The 18,671-nt window shown below is 44.5% G+C and overlaps 1 protein-coding gene across 2 annotated transcripts in view; it reads right to left on the minus strand.

The window, feature by feature from the left end:
- Positions 1-17,915, minus strand: part of ZNF423 (zinc finger protein 423) — a 278,862-nt gene extending 260,947 nt beyond the window's left edge. For both annotated transcript variants that reach the window (XM_056862230.1, XM_056862229.1), the window contains exon 1: positions 17,856-17,915. The gene's annotated coding sequence lies outside the window, so the exon portion shown is untranslated. The remainder of the gene's footprint in view (positions 1-17,855) is intronic.
- Positions 17,916-18,671: the final 756 nt, after the last annotated feature.

Below are 18,671 nucleotides of genomic sequence, written 5' to 3' on the forward strand. Positions count from 1 at the left end.
CTTGATTCTCACTAAGGGATGCTATTTTTTTTTTTTTCAGTTTTGGCCAACTTTTCCATTTTTGCACAATTTAACAAGTTAAAAATAGAGAAAATGGGCCAACTGCTAAACTTTTCCCAAATACCACAATGCAGGAAAATGTGCACCCCCAAGTCAGGTCAGTGCTGTGAAGCTACAGGGCAATTTTGCCTTCCACACATTTCTTCTGTTTTACTAAGATCCCTCCCCAAGACCGCAATGAGTCCATTTTTAGGACGCCATCTATAGTTAGCTAGGTTTTAAACCTTTTGATATTAATGCACATGTATATGTTTTATGGTTTATATTTTATTTGTGGGTCAACTGTATATGATTATATTGTTGCTAGCCGCCCTGAGCCTGCCTTTGACGGGAAAGGGCAAGGCAGAAATCAAAGCAAATAAATAAAATATGACAATTCCCTTTTTTCTTTGGTTTGCTGGTTGCTACCTCTCTCAAAGAAAGCCGGGAATCAACAGGGCAATTCAGAAGCCAAAGGACACATTTAACAGTGTAACGTGAAGGGAGGCAACTCCGCAATACCCCAGTGGTAGGCTCCATGGTGGTATAGCCATGGTGGTGTAGCCAGCATGGTGTAGTGGTTAAGAGCGATGGTTTGGAGCCGGGTTTGATTCCCCACTCTTCCACATGAGTGGTGGATGCTAACCTGGTGAACTCTCTTAGAGCTCTCTCAGCCTCACCTACCTCACAGGGTGTCTGTTGTGGGGAAGGGGAAGGGAAGGTGATTGTAAGCTGGTTTGATTCTTCCTTAAGTGGTAAGAGAAAGTCGGCATACAAAAAACAACTCTTCTTCTTCTTCCATGAGAAAAAGGAAAACGATGTTCAGGATGGCTGCAACATTGCTCCTCCCCCATTAATAGTGCTGAGTGTTCATTTGCACAAATGGGAAAATACACAAATAAAGGCCCAATTATAGCAAAGGATTTGACATTTTGGTACACCAGGGGAAAGCTACAACAAATGTTTCCTTGACTTCAAATGCATCACATGGGAAACTCTCCCTTTGGCGCATCAGATATGGGGATGTGGAAGAAAAAATCTCTGTTCCATGTAGGCTTTTGTGCACCATTTTTCCACGTAGTCTCCACCCCCATATACCAATTCCATGAACCCCATATTCCACTCTGTGCTCTGAGGGGATCAACGTGGGTGGCAGAGTCTGCATGGTAGGACAGGTGGCCCATTAGCCCTCTTACCATACTGCATTACGTGTCCTCAGGGGAGAACGTTATCCACCAATTTATGACCTGGTCAAGAACAATGTTTAATCTGTATGGTTGCTGTTAAACAAATCCAGAATGGTTACTCAAGGTAGTTGGAGCTTATGGTCGTGCCGAGAGCAACCCACCGGAGTCTCTTTAAAAATCTTTAATGAATTTAATCATTGCTTTTTGCATACAGCAAGAATGTTTGGACAAACAGCAGTTCAACATGGTTCACTTCAACTGCAGAATTAATACAGAGAGCTAAGTCTTCTAATGTTAGACACAAAACTGCAGCGTGGGCTTATTTTAACTTGCTTTTTTGTTCTGTTTTACTAACATTTTTTAAAAAAAAACCTATTTTCGTGTCTACCCCCAAATCCCTGAAACCGAACTCTAAATCACCTGCTATAGTTTAATAGTTTAAATTCCTATTTTACATTATATAATATATATATTTAAATTCTGCCCACGGGGTCTTCTGAAATCATTGCTAGGAAAATCCAGCAGAACGCAGGGCCAATGAGGACAATAAAAAGGAGTTTTGACGATCCACATGTTACATTCTGATGATGCAACGTTTATCTCTCCTCCATGGAGGAGCTCCAGATTCTCTCTATAGCTCACAGGTCCATCTGTGGATGAGATTGGCATTTCAGCAAGCTACGTAATCAAGAGAACACACAAGTTACTTGTTCTCCTGTAGCCTCAGCCTCTCGTAGACTCTATCGGTTCTTTGCAGAGATCCAATGCCCCAGGGATCCGACAGCTGCCATGAAGATTTCCTTCATATATTCTCGCCTGTTAGCACCCAACAACTGAGGTCTGATGCAAAAGCTACAGCCACAAGTAGGAATTCACTGGACATGCTTCCATGTAGCAGCCATGTTTGAAAATTATACTCAATGCATAGGGTTGCCGGCTCCGGGTTGGGAAATACCTGGAGATTTTGGAGATGGCGCCTGAGGAGGGCAGGGTTTGGGGAGGGACTTCAAGGCCATAGAGTCCAATTGCCAAAGTGGCCATTTTCTCCAGGGGAACTGATTTCTGTCACCTGCAGATCAGCTGTCATAGCGGAAGATCTCCAGCCACCACCTGGAGGTTGGCAACCCTATCAATACACCAAAGTCGCCATGGCAGCTTTTCTAGAGGATGCTGCTGCAGTGGGCAAGCCAGGTCTCCTGCTATAGAGGGAGGGCTCCAGGTGTTTATGGCCATTCCCTGCTAGAATGTCTAAGGCTGGCAGGAGAAAAATGGTAGGTAGGGATGAGAGAGCTCTAAGAGAGCTGTGACTAGCCCAAGGTCACCCAGCTGGCATCATGTGTAGGAGTGGGGAAACAAATCCAGTTCACCAGATTAGCCTCCGCCACTCATGTGCAGGAGTGGGGAATCAAACCCAGTTCTCCAGATCAGAGTCCACTGCTCCTAACCACGCTGACTCTTAACCACTACACCACGCTGACTCCGCATGCAATCTGGGAAGGTTACACTGTGAACAGCTTTTAACTTTTACAGTCCATCCAGAAAACCAGCACAAGATCTCATTTCTAGCAATCTCCACAAAGCAGCCATAATCTTGGTGCAGCCCTGAGAAGACAGCACACAAAGGGAGGAAAATGGCTGCCGAAATACTATTATCAAGATGCTTCATCTGGTCATCCTGCCAATGTAAGGATCCTTTCCAAAGCATATTTGCAAGTGTGGTTGTTGTTTTTTTTGTCCCGTCCTGTTGGAAAATGACCTCAGCGATGGGAGATTATCCCAGTCTCTTCAATCTTACTACTGGGAACTGTTTCCTAATACTCAGCCTAAGGTTTCTTATGCTTTGGTTCGTCCCGTTATTGCTAGTTACACTCCCTCGGGTCTTTCTAGAACAACAGATCTAATTTGTATCCCAAAAAACACCTACAGTTTTCATCTGAACTCATCCCTTTTCTTGGCCACCATGCAGGACGAAAATAAAAAAAAAGAAGAAGCAAAGTTTCAGGAAACCAGCTGCGGTTAGAAAAGGGTACGGAGGGGAGATGACACCCCCTCCTGCGGCTTTCTGCAAGCCATAACAATAGCTGCCCTCAGAGGGAGCAGAACACATGCTGGAAGAAGTGGGAAGCAGGCGCTTTGAATGCTAGTAAAATTAAACTTATTGAGGAGAGACAGCCTAAGACGCCAAGAGCTGAAAAAGCTCGTTTCTAAAGGAACACAGAGAAGGGTGGGAGGGAGGATCTTCCAACGGTATGGTAAAGAGGTAACGCTAGTCCCCTGTGCAAGCACCGGGTCATTCCTGACCCATGGGGTGACGTCACAGCCCGATGTTTACTAGGCAGACTCTGTTTACAGGGTGGGTTGACATTGCCTTCCCCAGTCATCTATGCTTTACCCCCAGAAAGCTTAGAGCCAGCGTGGTGTAGTGGTTAAGAGCGGTGGTTTGGAGCAGCGGACTCTGATCTGGAATAACCGGGTTGGATTCCCCACTCCTCCACAAGAGCAGTGGATGCTGGTGAACTAGAGTTGTTTCCCCACTCCTACACATGAAGCCAGCTGGGTGATCTTAGGCTAGACACAGCTCTCTCAGCCCCACCTACCTCACAGGGTGTCTGTTGAGGGGAGGGGAAGGGAAGGTGATTGTAAGTTGGTTTGATTTTCTCTTAAGTGGTAGAGAAAGTCAGCATATAAAAAACAACTCTTCTTCTACTACTACTCATTTTACCAACTTTGGAAGGATGGAAGGCTGAGTCAACCTTGAGCCGGCTAACTGAAACCAACTTTCGTCGGGATCGAACTCAGATCATGAGCAGAGCTTTTGACTGCAGCACTGCAGGTATGGTATGGCACTCATTTTCAAAGTTTTTAAAATAAACTTTTAGGGAGCCTTTTTCATATCAGCTTCTCCGCCGAGAGACCTGGGTGCACTGCGAATGTTCTAGGGCAGTTCACACAGTGGTCAAACCTCACCATGGGTTTGCATGAGCTGAAAGCATGTCCCAGAATGCTCCTGATGCTCACTTGTGGCTGCTCAGAACAAGACAAGAATAGTTTGCCTTCCAAATGTCTGCCCCTGGCGGTCATTTCCCTGCTGCTTTGCTCACCTGTCCACCACTGCTGGTGGCCATGGCAGGAAATAAGGGAACTAGGAATGGCATCTGACTCTGGAAGTGATGTGAAGCTACATATACTTGTTAGGGAGCCAGCATGGTGTAGTGGTTAAGAGTGGTGGACTCTAATCTGGAGAACCAGGTTTGATTCCCCACTCCTCCACATGAGCGGCGGACTCTAATCTGGTGAACCGGGTTGGTTTCTCCACTCCTCCACATGAGACCTGCTGGGTGACCTTGGGCTAATCCCAGTTCTCTCTGAACTCTCTCAGCCCCATCTACCTCACAAGGTGTCTGTTGTGGAGAGGGGAAGAGAAGATGATAGGGGACGGGCCATGGCTCAGTGGAAGAGCATCTGCTTGGCATGCAGAAGGTCCCAGGTTCAATCCCCGGCATCTCCAGTTAAAAGGACTAGGTAAGTTGGTGATGTGAAAGACCTCTGCTGCCTCTGCCGGTCTGAGTAGACAATACTGACTTCAATGGACCAAGGGTCTGATTCAGTATAAAACAGCTTCACATGTTCATGTGATTGTAAAGTGGTTTGATTCTCCTTAAAAGGTAGAGAACGTCAGCATCTAAAAACCAACTCTTATTCTTCTTCTAATAGATCAACAGTTCCACATTTGAGTTCTTGAAGAACCCTCAGGTGTGTGCCAGATGGGCCTGCAGACCTATTAGTTTCCAGTTTGCCTAGTAGTCCTAGAACATCATATCTGGTCACCTCAATTTGTCTCACTTCTTCCTAAAACCAGCAGCTCCAGCGTGGACCCATTTCCTTCAGCCTCTTATTATTTTCCAAATCCGGGCCCAAAAAAAACACCCCACCGAATGAACAGAACACACCAGGCGACTGTTCAGTTTGAACGAGAGCTTTGCTCCCTCAGCAAACCGTGAACACCTCTGGAACCATCCCACAAGGGACGTTAAGAGTCGATTTACAGGACATCTGTTTCCATGACAGATGCGCGTGTGCTGAAGCACCACTGTATGGCGCACAGCTGTGGGGTCTGAAAGAGCCACTTCTGAAGGAATTTAATTTTTCATAGTTCTCCATGTCCTTAAGGTGATGTGGCCACGGGATGTCAGTCTAACAGAACTCAGGACCCAAGGGATCTTCTGTCACTCCAGCTAACAGCTTAGTTGTTCGAAGAAAAACATTCTACTTTCTGCCGGGCTTGTCCAGATATGAACTAAAATTCAGTCACAGGAAATAATCTTCTCTTACAGGCAAAAGCAAGATCTCTCTAGAGTCCTTGAAGTGTCTGATGTAGGAAAGGTTTAAGTTTGCTTCTTAATAGGAACCTCTTTTAAAATAAAACAAATACCCGGTTTAAATATTAGTTTACAATTGGCCCCATCTCAAAATATATTTTATAACGTTGAAGTCTAGGGAAAGGAGTTGCCGTCAAAACATTTTTTTATAAAACATTTTTACGTTACCAAAAACACCTTTTGTATACTAGTCTCCAGGCGCTTTGTAAGGATGTACTTTAGAAGCCAAACAAACATTCTCCACTGAAATGTCACAGTGCGCACTGGGGTGTGGGATGTGGAATATGGAATAGCTTGATCTCGTTAGATCTCGGAAGCCAAGCAAGGTCTGTCCTTGGATGGGGGACCATCAAGGATGACTCTGCAGATGAAGACAATTGTCATTACACCAACGTGGTGTAGTGGTTAAGAGCGGTGGTTTGGAGCGGTGGACACTGATCTGGAGAAACCGGCTTTGATTCCCTACTCCTCCACATGAGCGGTGGAGGCTAATCTGGTGAACTGGATTTGTTTCCCCACTCCTACACATCAAGCCAGCTGGGTAACCTTGGGCTAGTCACACTCTCTCAGCCCCACCTACCTCACAGGGTGTCTGTTGTGGGGAGGGGAAGGGAAGGTGATTGTAAGCCGGTTTGATTCTTCCATAAGTGGTAGAGAAAGTTGGCATATAAAAACCAACTCCTCCTCCTCCTCCTCTTCTTTTTCTTCTTTATTTTACGTCGCCCTAAATTGGTTGCAACTTTATATCAGAAATATACATAAACTGGGGTGTACGTTCACCACCAATCCTCCCAATGATAATAGGCAATCCAGCTGCCACTACCCAAATCTCAAAACAAGAGCCCCTTCAGGAAAAGTTTCAAACGCCAAGATGATCAGAAGATGGAAGGAGAAAGAGCCAAGATGTGCACAGACAACCACGAAGGGCTCCAGGATCAGACCAGCGGTTCATCTAGCCAAGCATCCTGTCTCACACAGTGGCCAACCAGTTACTCTGAAGGGCCAACAACAGACCTTTCCCAGATGTTGCCTCCTGGGATTCAGACATTTATTGCCTCTGAATGGGAAGGTTCCCTTTAGGTACCATGGCCAGTAGCCACTGACAGATCTATGTTCCAGGAATGGCGGGCACTTGACCACAAACTCTGCAACCCCTTCTTCCAGGTCTAGAGATATTTCATATCCTGGGAGCCAAGCCAGGTGTAAGGATGAACACATGAAGCTGCCTTATACTGAATCAGACCCTTGGTCCATCCATGTCCATATTCTCTACTCAGACTACCAGCAGCTCTCCAGGGTCTCAGGCAGAGGTCTTTCACATCACCTACTTGCCTAGTCCCTTTAACCTGGAAATGCCAGAGATTGAACTTGGGACTTTCTGCATGCCGAGAAGATGCTCTTCAAACTGAGCCACAGCCCCTCCCCTAAAAGTACACACACGAAGCTGCCTTATACTGAATCAGACCCTCGGTTCTCAAGGTCAGTATTGTCTACTCTGACTGGCAGCAGCTCTCCAGGATCTCAGGCTGAGGTCTTTCACATCATCTCCTGCCTGAGTCATTTCGACTGGAGATGCTGGGGATTGAACCTGGGACCTTCTGCTTGCAAAGTGGATGCTCTCCCACGGAGCCACAGCCATTCTCCAAAGGTGCTCTTCTGCCTCAGATATAACTCCACTGGTGGGTTCTCCAGAGCTGGTTTTTCTAGCTACCACCCCTGTCTTTCTAGGAGAAAAAAAAATATTCATCTGAGACCCCTTTCAAGTGTACAACACCTCAATATACAGATGCCCAAGGCACAAACAAACCTTAACACACTAAATGCATCTGGACTTTTTGGCACATAACATATAAGTTCTCACAGCCAGATGTTTCAAAGATCTTAGCTCCATGCCTGGAGTGTTCAAGACAGCTAATATCTCCTACAGAAGAAAGCCAGCCCGAAATGCTCCTTACAGGAAGCAGACCTCACGTGGACTTCCATAAACAAGCGCCACTTTTGGCATATCTGTGCTACTGGTTTGGAAGAACACTTGATCTCCAAAGCTCAGTTACAATTATTCCAAATTAAAGCCGCCTCATTAGAATCCATCCTTTTTGTTCTTCATAAAAACCTATTTGGGCTTTTCAGCGGGAAGTAAATGGTGTAGTTTTTACTCTGGCAAAACAACCTTCTGAATGACTTTCCATTTCTAAGTAGAGAAGCTAGACTTCTGGGCTTCCCATAACATTTAGCAAACACAGCTCTTATTATTTCTTCTGAGGCGGATGTAAATGAGGGAGGGGGTGTGGGTCAACGGAAGAGCCTCTGCTTTGCATGCAGAAGGTTGAGTTCGATTCCCGGCCCCTCCAATTAAAAGAACCAGGCAGTAGGCAATGTGGAAGACCTCTGCCAGGGATCTTGGAGAGCCACTGCAAGAGAGAGACAGTACTGGCCTTGTTGGCCAGGGGTCTGATTCAATATAAGGCAGATTTGTGTGTGTTAATGTGTGAGGGTGATTGGATTAAAAAAGATACCCTTATACCATAAAAGGTACCTTTTACCATAGGTAACAATTTTGCCACGGCAAGCATTACATTTGGATCAGTATCAGCCAATAACTTTGCAACTATATCTTGGTTTAGGGCAGGTCCCCACCTCTGAATGTGTATTGTGATCCATTTGTCTCTGGTGAGCTCATGCTTTTTACAATCTACAAAACAAAATGCCAAACAGTGTCCAAACTCCCTGATCCACAAGCGCTAAGTTGCTCGAAAAAGGGGACCCCTGAAAATCTGCCTACTTTCATTCCTTCTCCAGATGTAGGTTTTGCTGCATCTTTAAAATCTTGCATTATTAGTAAAGTCATCTTTTCCAGTTATTAAAAACTCTTCAGCTGGCTAGGACCCCAGGGAATACGGTCGCAAACCTGGTGAAAGATTATGAGTGTCTAATTTTGAAAGGGAGAATCTTCTATTATTTTTTTTTTAACAGGGAAGAAAAACTCCTCTCATCTGATCATTAAAATACTGCATCACATTTTGTAGATTCATTAGGTGGATTATTAACAAGGGGTGGAAATTAAGCCAGGTTTAATGAATGGGAAAACAGAGAAGCAAAATAGGAAACTGAGAACAGAAACAACCACATTCGCACATGCCAAATAATGCATTTTCAGTACACTTTAATGATTGTTTGCGAGTGGATTTTGCCAGTTCACACAGTAAAATCCAGGGGGTTACTGCACTTTGTATTCCCAGCGATGTATTAAGAGTTTGAAAACGTTATAAAAAACATAGCTTTAAAAGGGTTTTTGGATACCACGGCTTATAAATGGTATGAAGACATCTTCACAGCTAAAGGGGCCAAACAAAGTGCGAACAGTATTTTTTATAACGTTTTCAAACTCTTAATACATCGCTGGGAATACAAGTGCGGTAACCCCCCCCCCCAGTTTCAAAGTGCATTGAAAGCGGTTTGAAAGTGCATTATTCAGTATGTGTGAAAGTGTGGAATTGCAATTCCAGACAAAGTCCTACACACACATATATTTTAAAAGAGGGATACTTGGCCTGCACTGGGACAGTTCATCAGAGCTAAATTAGACTAGATGCTGGGAGATCCATGACTAGATCTACACAGTTTTTTAACTGGTCAAGAACCGCTGGAGGTTCATTTTAAGGAAGGGGGTCAACTGTTTCCTTAACCTCAAACTAATGTGGAGTAGAAGACAGAGTGTCGGACTAAGATTTTATTCAAAAATACATCCAGTAACAGTTTCTCAAACTGACACACTTTATTTCTAGATCAACGGGTACATCCAAAAGTACAAATCACGTGACATAACACAACTGCCTGAATGCTTGACTCAGCAGTAAAACTAAAGGAAATTAAGAAATGTGTAGACAACACAGAAGACCCTGTTTCCCCCCACCCACATCATGGTGACCATTAAAGCAACATAATTTATTTATTTAAGGCATTTGTAGTCAACCTTGAGAGCCAGCGGGGTCACGTAACAAGTTCTCGGGCGAAAAGGGGTCGCGAGTGGAAAAAGTTTAAGAAGCCCTGGTCTAAAGTATGTCTTCTTAATGAGTTAAACCAACATGGGTAACACTTCCATAGCCCCACCTCATATTGTTGCCAAATGTGCTTTGGAGAAGGTCAAACCCAGCTCAACAACCTAACACATATATTTGCAATAGACTTAATGTGTCACCAAGGATACAATAATACATTTTATCATCCTCTGTTTGGCAATTTACTTCGTTGTGTCTATTACACAATTGGTTGTTGATACTTTGTTCCTAACATTCGTTACTGTGCAACCCCCTTGATTTGGGTTGATTTTCACTTTCAAATTTGGGCTAGCCTTAGCCAATCCAGGTCAGGGCTCTTCAAGAGACCTCAGTCACATGAATGGAAAAAACTCTCGTATATATCTGGTTTAGAGCTGGGGTTGCCAACCTCCAGGTGGGGGCTGATGTTCTCCAGGAATTACAACTGACCTCCAGATTACATGACCCATTCTTCTGGAGGAAATGGCAGCTTCAGAGGGGACCTCTGTTGTATCATATCCCCACTGAGCTCACTCCCCTCCCCAAACTCCACATTCCGCAGGGACTGAGCATCGGATTAGCATCTATCTGGGAGACCTGGGTTTGAATCCCCCCTTCTTGCCATGGTAGCTATCTGGTGACCTTTGGCCTTGCCTTTAGTAGCTCTCTGGTGACTCTCTCCAGGATCAGAGGAGCATGCCTATTATATTAGGTGCAGGCAGGACAATGCTGCTGCAGTTGTCTTCTTTGTGGGCTTCCAAGAGGCACCTGGTTGGCCACTGTGTGAACCTTGGTCTGATCCAGCAGGGCCTTCCTTGTTTTCTTATATATTATCTCTGCCTAACCGACTTCACAGGGTTGTTGTGAGGATAAAACGGAGGAGACGAGAAGAGGAGAAGGATGTAAGCCACCTAGGGGCCCCGTTGGGGAGAAAAGTGGGGTGCAAATAAAGTAAATAATTGCCTGCACATCTCCAGGAATTGCTCAAGCTGGAGTTGGAAATCCTCCAATTTTCTCTAAGAAAGTCAGTGAGATCGTAATTTCATGCAGGCCAAAAGAAAAGCGCCCAAACGTTCATAAATTATAAATATCAAGAAACCTCAATAATTGCCCTGAACTTTTCCAAGGATACCTAGTGTGGCTAATGAGAACTCCCCACTCCAACAAACCATCCTTTATATATAAAATATATAAATAAAACTTCCCGTAAGTCTTTAAAAATGCCTTAAATTCTCTACACATTTAGTAAGACTTTTTGTTTCTTTAACATGTCCCTTGCTGCCTCTCAAGATAATGCACCAGTGATATATTACAACAGCCATATAGCACTGCAAAGCAATAGGCTGGCCAGACAACGATTAAATCTTATTTTCTTCCTAACTTAGAAGCAGTGTATGTGTGTGGGTGGGGGAGGAGAAATAACCTTTTTACAAACCCTGACCCACAATGCTTCCCTCCAGAAGCGTCTCCGCGCCATTCCTTCCCTGGTTTGTTGGAGACGCGCATCAAATGTGGTCAGAAATCATTACAACCCTACACGTGTAGCGCCCCTGTTAACAGAGGAAAGTCTAGATGAAGGCATGCTCTATCGTGCATGCCCTCTGGGACGAATGGATACGTGGTGTTGTATTTAAACAACATCCCCCCAAAAAAACAAAAACAAAAAACAGTGTTCCTGAGCTACCAAAGAGGAAAACAAGTATCTAGGAGATGACCAAAAAAAACCATTTTGTCGTTTCGAATTAAAATTGTATCATGGTTACTAGAAAAAAAAGGGAAGGGTTAATAGGTCTTTGACTTAAAAACAGGTGGGTTCACTGATGTTATCATAGCAAGATTTCAAAGGCCCACTGTTGGTTATATTTAAGAGTATATCGCCCTGACCTGGATAGCCCAGACTAGCCTGATCTTGTCAGATCTCAGAAGCTAACCAGTGTCGACCCTGGCAAGTATTTGGATGGAAGACCTCCAAGGAATACCAGGGGTGTGACGCGGAAGCAGGCAATGGCAAACCACCTCTGAACATCTCTTGCCTTCAAAACCCCACCAGGGTTGCTATTAGTCAGATGCGACTTGACGGCAAATTAAGAGCTACGTTAAGAGCATATCCTATTATTTCCCCTCTACCACAAGGCAGAATCAAGCCGGCTTACAATCACCTTCCCTTCCCCTCCCCACAACAGACACCCTGTGAGGTAGGTGAGGCTGAGAGAGCTGTGACTAGCCCAAGGTCACCCAGCTGGCTTCATGTGTAGGAGTGGGGAAACCAACCCGGTTCACCAGATTAGCCTCCGCCGCTCATGTATGAGTATGAATGAGTATCAATACACAAGTAGTTATGATTAACCCCTTTCAACAAAAAGGCAGAGGATATACCAGTGAAAATAATCTGTGTGTAGGAATGGGGAATCAAACCCGGTTCTCCAGATCAGAGTCCACTGCTCCAACCCACCACTCTTAACCACTACACCTCGCTGGAGAAGAGTTGGTTTTTATATGCCGACTTTCTCTACCTTTTAAGGAGAATCAAACCAGCTTACAATCTCCTTCCCTTCCTCTCCCCGCAACAGGAACCTCGTGAGTTAGATGAGGCTGAGAGAGTTCTGAGAAGACTGTGACTGGCCCAAGGTCACCCAGCAGGCTTCAAGTGGAAGAGCAGGGAAACCAACCCGGTTCACCAGATTACAGTCCGCCACTCCTAACCCCTACACCATGCTGTCTCCCAGCTGATGCTGGCCCTGATGTCTGCCCCAACCCAGCATTTAAGAACCAGCAACCTAGCCCGAAACATAGGCGATCAGATGTGGATCCCCCCACCATAAAACAGCATGATTCAAAACAGATAAAAGGAAGTATTTTTTCACACAACGCATAGTTACGTTGTGGAACTCCCTGCCCCAGGATGTGGTGATGGCTGCCAGCTTGGAGGGCTTTAAGACGGGAGTGGACATATTCATGGAGGAGAGGGGTATTCATGGCTGTTAGTTAGAATGGATACTAGTCAGGCTGCATACCTATTCTCTCTAGTATCAGAGGAGCATGCCTATTATTTTGGGTGCGGTGGAACACAGGCAGGATGGTGCTGCTGCACTCGTCTTATTAGTGGCTTCCTAGAGGCACCTGGTTGGCCACTGTGTGAACAGGCTGCTGGACTTGATGGGCCTCGGTCTGATCTAGCAGGGCCTTTCTTATGTTCTTATGTATGTTCTTATGTTCATGCCTGGAGTGGGTTTTTTTAATGACGTAAGACATTCTTTTGCCTCCCACAGTCAAAACTGTGTAATCAAACTGCAGAAGGATGTACAAGGAACAAGAGACACATACACATGAACACATGAAGCTGCCTTCTATTGAATCAGACCCTTGGTCCATCAAAGTCAGTACTGTCTACTCAGATGGGCAGCGGCTCTCCAGGGTCTCAGGCAGGGGTTTTCCACATCACCTACTTGCCTAGTCCAACTGGAGATGCCAGGGATTGAACCTGGGATCTTCTGCGTGCCAAGCAGATGCTCTACCACTGAGCTATGGCCCTTCCAGATCTTTATTGGTGCAGCCATCCTTTTAAAAGCCACGCTAATAGCGGCGAGCAAACGACCGGAGCCTGCCTGCCCAGTCCTGCTGAGACTGTAAACTCTAGAAGGCCACATTTTATAAACTCTCTCTCCGAGCTGAAGACCACCACTTCTGCAATGTACTGTATACAACTGGGGGGTCTTTTATAATGATCTGCTTGAGCTATTTATGGAAGAAAGTGACATTCCCTGCCATTTTTTTTAAGCATCACACTTCCTGGCTTCTACCTCCCACCCCCAGAAAGCACATACATTAATGAAACAAAACCCTTCCCATTAGTAGCCTGGTCATAACCTTTGCATGGTCCTTCTCTTCCTCCTGCCATGTTGTCTCTTCTGGTATTAAAGCTTTTTCCATTTTCATGAAATCCACTAATGGAGGACTGGGCAGAAGGTCGATGGCCATCTCCGATGGACCCCTCGGTTCCAGCTGGTTGCTGAGATTTTCACAAAGGTGCCGGACTGGATAGACCATGGTCTGATCCAGAAAGACCTGACCTAGGGCCAGGGTATCTTGAGAACTGCCTTCTCATGTTTGAAACCATCCAATCAATGAAATCACCAGGAGAGGGCCCTCCCTATGTCTTGAGCGTGCCCCCCTTTACCCCCACCTCTTGCCCAGTCCCCTTCTGGTACACGCCCCTTCTGGTACACGGTATCACATTTACTGAGAAGCATACAAGTAACAATCATGCAAATTAAACACAACAAAACCTTAAGCACTGAGCTTGCCATCCCAGATGGAGCAAGCACACATAGAACACACCAAACAAACATTAATATGGAGATATAGTCGAATCAAAAGATGGTATGATATAGACAAAACCCCTATTCTTCATTTTTTAAAAGAACTAAGTGACAGAAACTTGTTTTTTTAAATGTTAAGTACAATTCTCTTCTTTTTCTTTTCTTCTTTTCTTTTTGAACCAAGTAGGGCCTGAAAACCAATATGTGATGGCTTTCGAAGGGAATAAGATGGAAAAGCTATAACGAGACGGGGGAAAAACATTAAAAAGCCATAATATATAGTGGAGTAATACTACGGAGTGGCTGTGTTGCGCGGTATGTTGGTAACCGAAACCAGTCCCACGGTCCCAGCGCACAGGACTTTCATTTATGTTCTTTTATGATCTTCCTGTTTGCGTTAGCGCCAGTAAAGTGATGTAGAACTTCAATAAAAGGTGAATAACCATGCCTCACTTTTCATTTTGTGCCCTGGCGCAAATCAACAATTTTCCTTGGTTTCCCGCCCCCCGTTGCTCTCCCACCACCATCAACCTCCTGCATCAAAAGTCCACCAAACCGTTTTTGCCAGATGTTTTAAATTAGCACAGTGCCATGTGCGTGCACAGCTGTACATCGCACGAATTTTTGCTACCAAGGCTAGATCCCTCACAGATTTATGGAGACCATTTCATCACGGGTTTCTTGAGCATGGGGAACCGGACACCACACCAGCTTGCAGTGCAGACAAAACTTGGGTTAGTGTTGCAAACCTTGAGATTGTGTGTTAACTGCAATGTGGATGCAGAGCCACAGGTACTGCACGACGCAACTGGATGCATTAATATTGGGTGTGCAAATGTTTCATTTTTAAAAAGGGAGTTTGCAGTTAAAACTCCATATATAGGACTGAAAGCCCACGAGCAATGACCACTGAAATCTCCATAAGTGGAGGAGCTGGAATGGCAAGTCTCAGCCACCTGCATACATGTTTACTTCTTCCCAAATTGTGCTCTATGGAGCACTTGGTCTGACTGTCAAGTTATAGCCAACTTATGCCGACCGTGTAGAGTTTTCAGGGCAAGAGACGGTCAGAGGTGGTTTGCCATCGCCTGCCTCTGCATAGCGACCCTGGACTTCCTTGGTGGTCTTCCATCCAATACTAATCAGGGCCAACCATGCTTGGTTCCTGAGATCTGACAAGATCAGGCTTGCCTGGCCTTTCTGGACCTTTAAAGCTCTTCAGGACCTGGGGCTCACATAGTTGAAGGACCTTCTCCCCCTGTATCACCCAGCTCTGCTTGGCACAGCAAAGCCTTCTAGAGATTCCAACCCCTGTGAGATTACCATCAATGGCTGACTTAGAACATGTCCACTCCCCTCTTCAAGCCTTCTGAGATGGCAGCCATCACCACATCCTGGGGCAGACAGCTCCACAATTTAACTATGTATTGTGTTAAGAAATATTTCTTTTTATCTGTTTTGAATCTCTCACCTCCAGCTTCAGCAGATGACCCCACGTTCTAGTATTATGAGAGAGGGAGCTTCTCCATGTCTACTCTCTCCATACCATGCATAATTTTATAGACCTCTACCATGTCTCCCCTTAACCGCCTCCTTTCCAAGCTAAACAGCCCCAAGCGTTTTAACCGCTCCTCATAGGGCAGTTGCTCTAGCCCCCTGATCATTGTGGTTGCTCTTTTCTACACTTTCTCAAGCTCTGCAATATCCTTCTTTAGGTGTGGTGACCAGAACTGTACAAAGTTCTTCACTATCCTTCTGCAGGCAATGCAAAAACAGTTCTCTTTCAGAGGGATTTTACACTCAGAGCCCAAGGTCAATCTTTTGGTGTACAGGCTATGAACTCTTACGGCTGACTCAATCATTTTTTAACTGCTGTGGTTTTAGTGACGTTTTGAAACGGAATGGCTTGTTAGCCGCCTCGAACCTATGTAGAAGCAGGATATACATTTCTGTATAAAATAAACAGATATATAGAAGGACAGCCATGTTCTGCACTGTTAGAGAAGGGTCTTTCGGGAACGAGCCGTTACCAAGATACTAAGCAAGAATGTCACGATTTTTATACTCTGCTCCAATTATCCTGTTGCACCAAAAGATCCAATTCCTTGTGGCTTTACATCTATGGAAACATGGATTGCAAAGACAAGGTTCATGTATCCTGCCCTCACTCCGAAGAGCTCTGGGAAGCACACATGGGGTTTTCTCCATTGCATCCTATGTTAGGTAAAGTTAGCCCTCAGTGGTAAAGCATCTGCTTGGCATGCAGAAGGTTCCAGGTTCAATCCCCGGCATCTCCAGTTAAAGGATGAGGCAGTAGGTGATGTGAAAGACCTTTGCTGAGACCCTGAGAGCTGCTGTTAGTCTGAGTAGACAATATTGACCTCAATGGACCAAAGGTCTGATTCAGTATAAGGTAGCTTCATGTGTTCATATGATGTGAGAATCCACCTTAAAGATTCTTTCTTTCTTTTTTTCATTATACATGTTTATTATCCCAAAACTGCAAAAAAGATAAAAACAAGGAGCAGAAAAGCACCTAGCCCTAAAGAGGGCAGCCTTAGTTATAGACTTATTTACTCTGTGGCCCCTCTGTGCGGCTCTGTCCTGAACTAGGGACATTCCTTATTCTCGAAGTATCCTCTGGTGGATTGTAAGTACCTAATAACAGATTCTCTTTGTCGTTCAGTCTCAGTTCTGGCCTTACCACCTTCCTTCTCTAAAAACTCAAAAAAATCTTTTGCGCCCTCAACAGAACATATAGTATATGGTTTTTTTAACCGTTATCAAATCTATAACCCAAACGGAAAAGCCCATTTATAAACAATTGTACCCTTCGTTAGTTATTTTGTCAAGAATGGTAGTCTTTCCCTTTTCTTCAGAGTTTTAGGCGAAATATCTTGGAACTGGGATTCTTAACTACCATTTGATTCTGGACAGGAATCTCGGTAACTGACAAAGAGACACACCTGCGTATGTTAAGGCACTAGCATTCGGACGTCACGACAAGTTGGAGTCAGATCAAAGACTTCTGTCTTCAGTCCTGGGACGCCACCCAAGGGAAGGGAAACAAGGAAGCCAACAGTGAACCAGGTTTGTGCCTGTATCAAATTCCAGTTTGGTTATGATATCTGAGAAGGGCCTAAGACTTCCTACAGATCAGAATCACAACTATCACTAGCATTTCCTCTTGTTATTTAGCAGTAAAATCAACAGCCAATCTCAGGCAACACTAAGTTCAAGTTCTGGTGTACATTTGTATTCACCTTCCCGCAAATGCACAGAGTTAATAACCTTCAGAAGCTAAAGTTCTTTCCTCCAGTAACCCTTTTTTAAAATTTTTACTTCCATTTCTGGAGCCACTGTGAATGCCGTTAACATGAACAAAACCCTGAACCCCCGTTATAATTTATCTTCATTTCAGTCTTTTCACATCATCAGGAATGCGAGCCCTGGGTCGTTACCAATGTACCAATCGCCAATTCATCAGCCACAATGTTCCACCCCGTCTCATTTCTCCCGAAAGAGAGAAGTACACAAACGTTACAATTTTGAGATTGAAGTTGAGAAATTCCCATTAAAATGGCTTTCATATAATTAGATTGGAATGAAGGTAGAACGTTGCCCATTGCAGGAAACTTCAAAGCAGCGATACCTGAGAAAACCATAACCCGTTTCAATGTGCCCGCATGAAGAAAGAATAGCTCTCGGGAGAATAAAGAGTATATTAGTCTCTGTATGTAATGGGGTTTATTGGCCATATGGAACCGATATAAAAATTGTGTTGCAATGGATAGGTTTCGGAGTAAAGACAGGCGCGCAACACCCGCAGAACACAGTTTCTGTTTAAAGCTCGGCACTTTTCTGGCAAACTGGAAGAAACCTGAAAACGGTTACCTGATTGGGTCACGGATGAGTTCCAGTTCAAAGTGAAATCGGACGACTCGCCCTCTTCGACTGAAAAGAAAGAAGAGGACCGTTTTGAAATGTCTACATTCATTTCAGGGGCGAGCAAGCACTGGCAAACACACAACGCTCTTAAAAACCAGGCGCATCAGAATAATATCCATCAAGTGATTGATTTTTTTTATATATTCTTGCCATTACATTTATTTGGCTGCACACCCAAGTAATTAATAAATCTACCTGCAGTACATTTTGCATACTAGCTACTACCTTGCAGTTTTTCTCACTGCACTTGTTCTTAAAATGACAATTAGCTACCTACATGCCCACTTCAGTAATGGAAAACTGAGGCTGCAAGCATGTATCCAAGCCCCAATCTTCCAAGGCCAATATAGATGCTGAATTCCCAATGAACTAAAGTCCTTGGGTATTCTGACATAAAAGTTTTCCACCTGTGTTTGTTTACTATTTTGTGTTTGCAGTACTATGCAATAAAGTTTGCAGGGCTAGGCAGTATATGCACAAAATTGTATGTTTGGGTATATGTTTTTTAAAAAATAAACATTTGTATTCTTGGTAGGGTTGCCAACCTCCAGGTGAAGCCTGGAGATCTCCCTGAATTACAACTGATCTCCAGATTACAAACATTAGTTCCCCTGAAATAAACAGCTGCTTTAGAGGGTGGATTCAGTGGAATTATATTCTGAAGTTGCTCCCTATACCCCGCCCTGGCCAGGTTCTACCTCCAAATCTCCAGGAATTTCCCAACTCAGAGTTGGCAACCCTAACTATTCAGATGACCAAGAA

Source organism: Euleptes europaea, chromosome 17, assembly GCF_029931775.1.
Source record: "Euleptes europaea isolate rEulEur1 chromosome 17, rEulEur1.hap1, whole genome shotgun sequence".
NCBI classification, from domain to species: Eukaryota; Metazoa; Chordata; class Lepidosauria; order Squamata; family Sphaerodactylidae; genus Euleptes; species Euleptes europaea.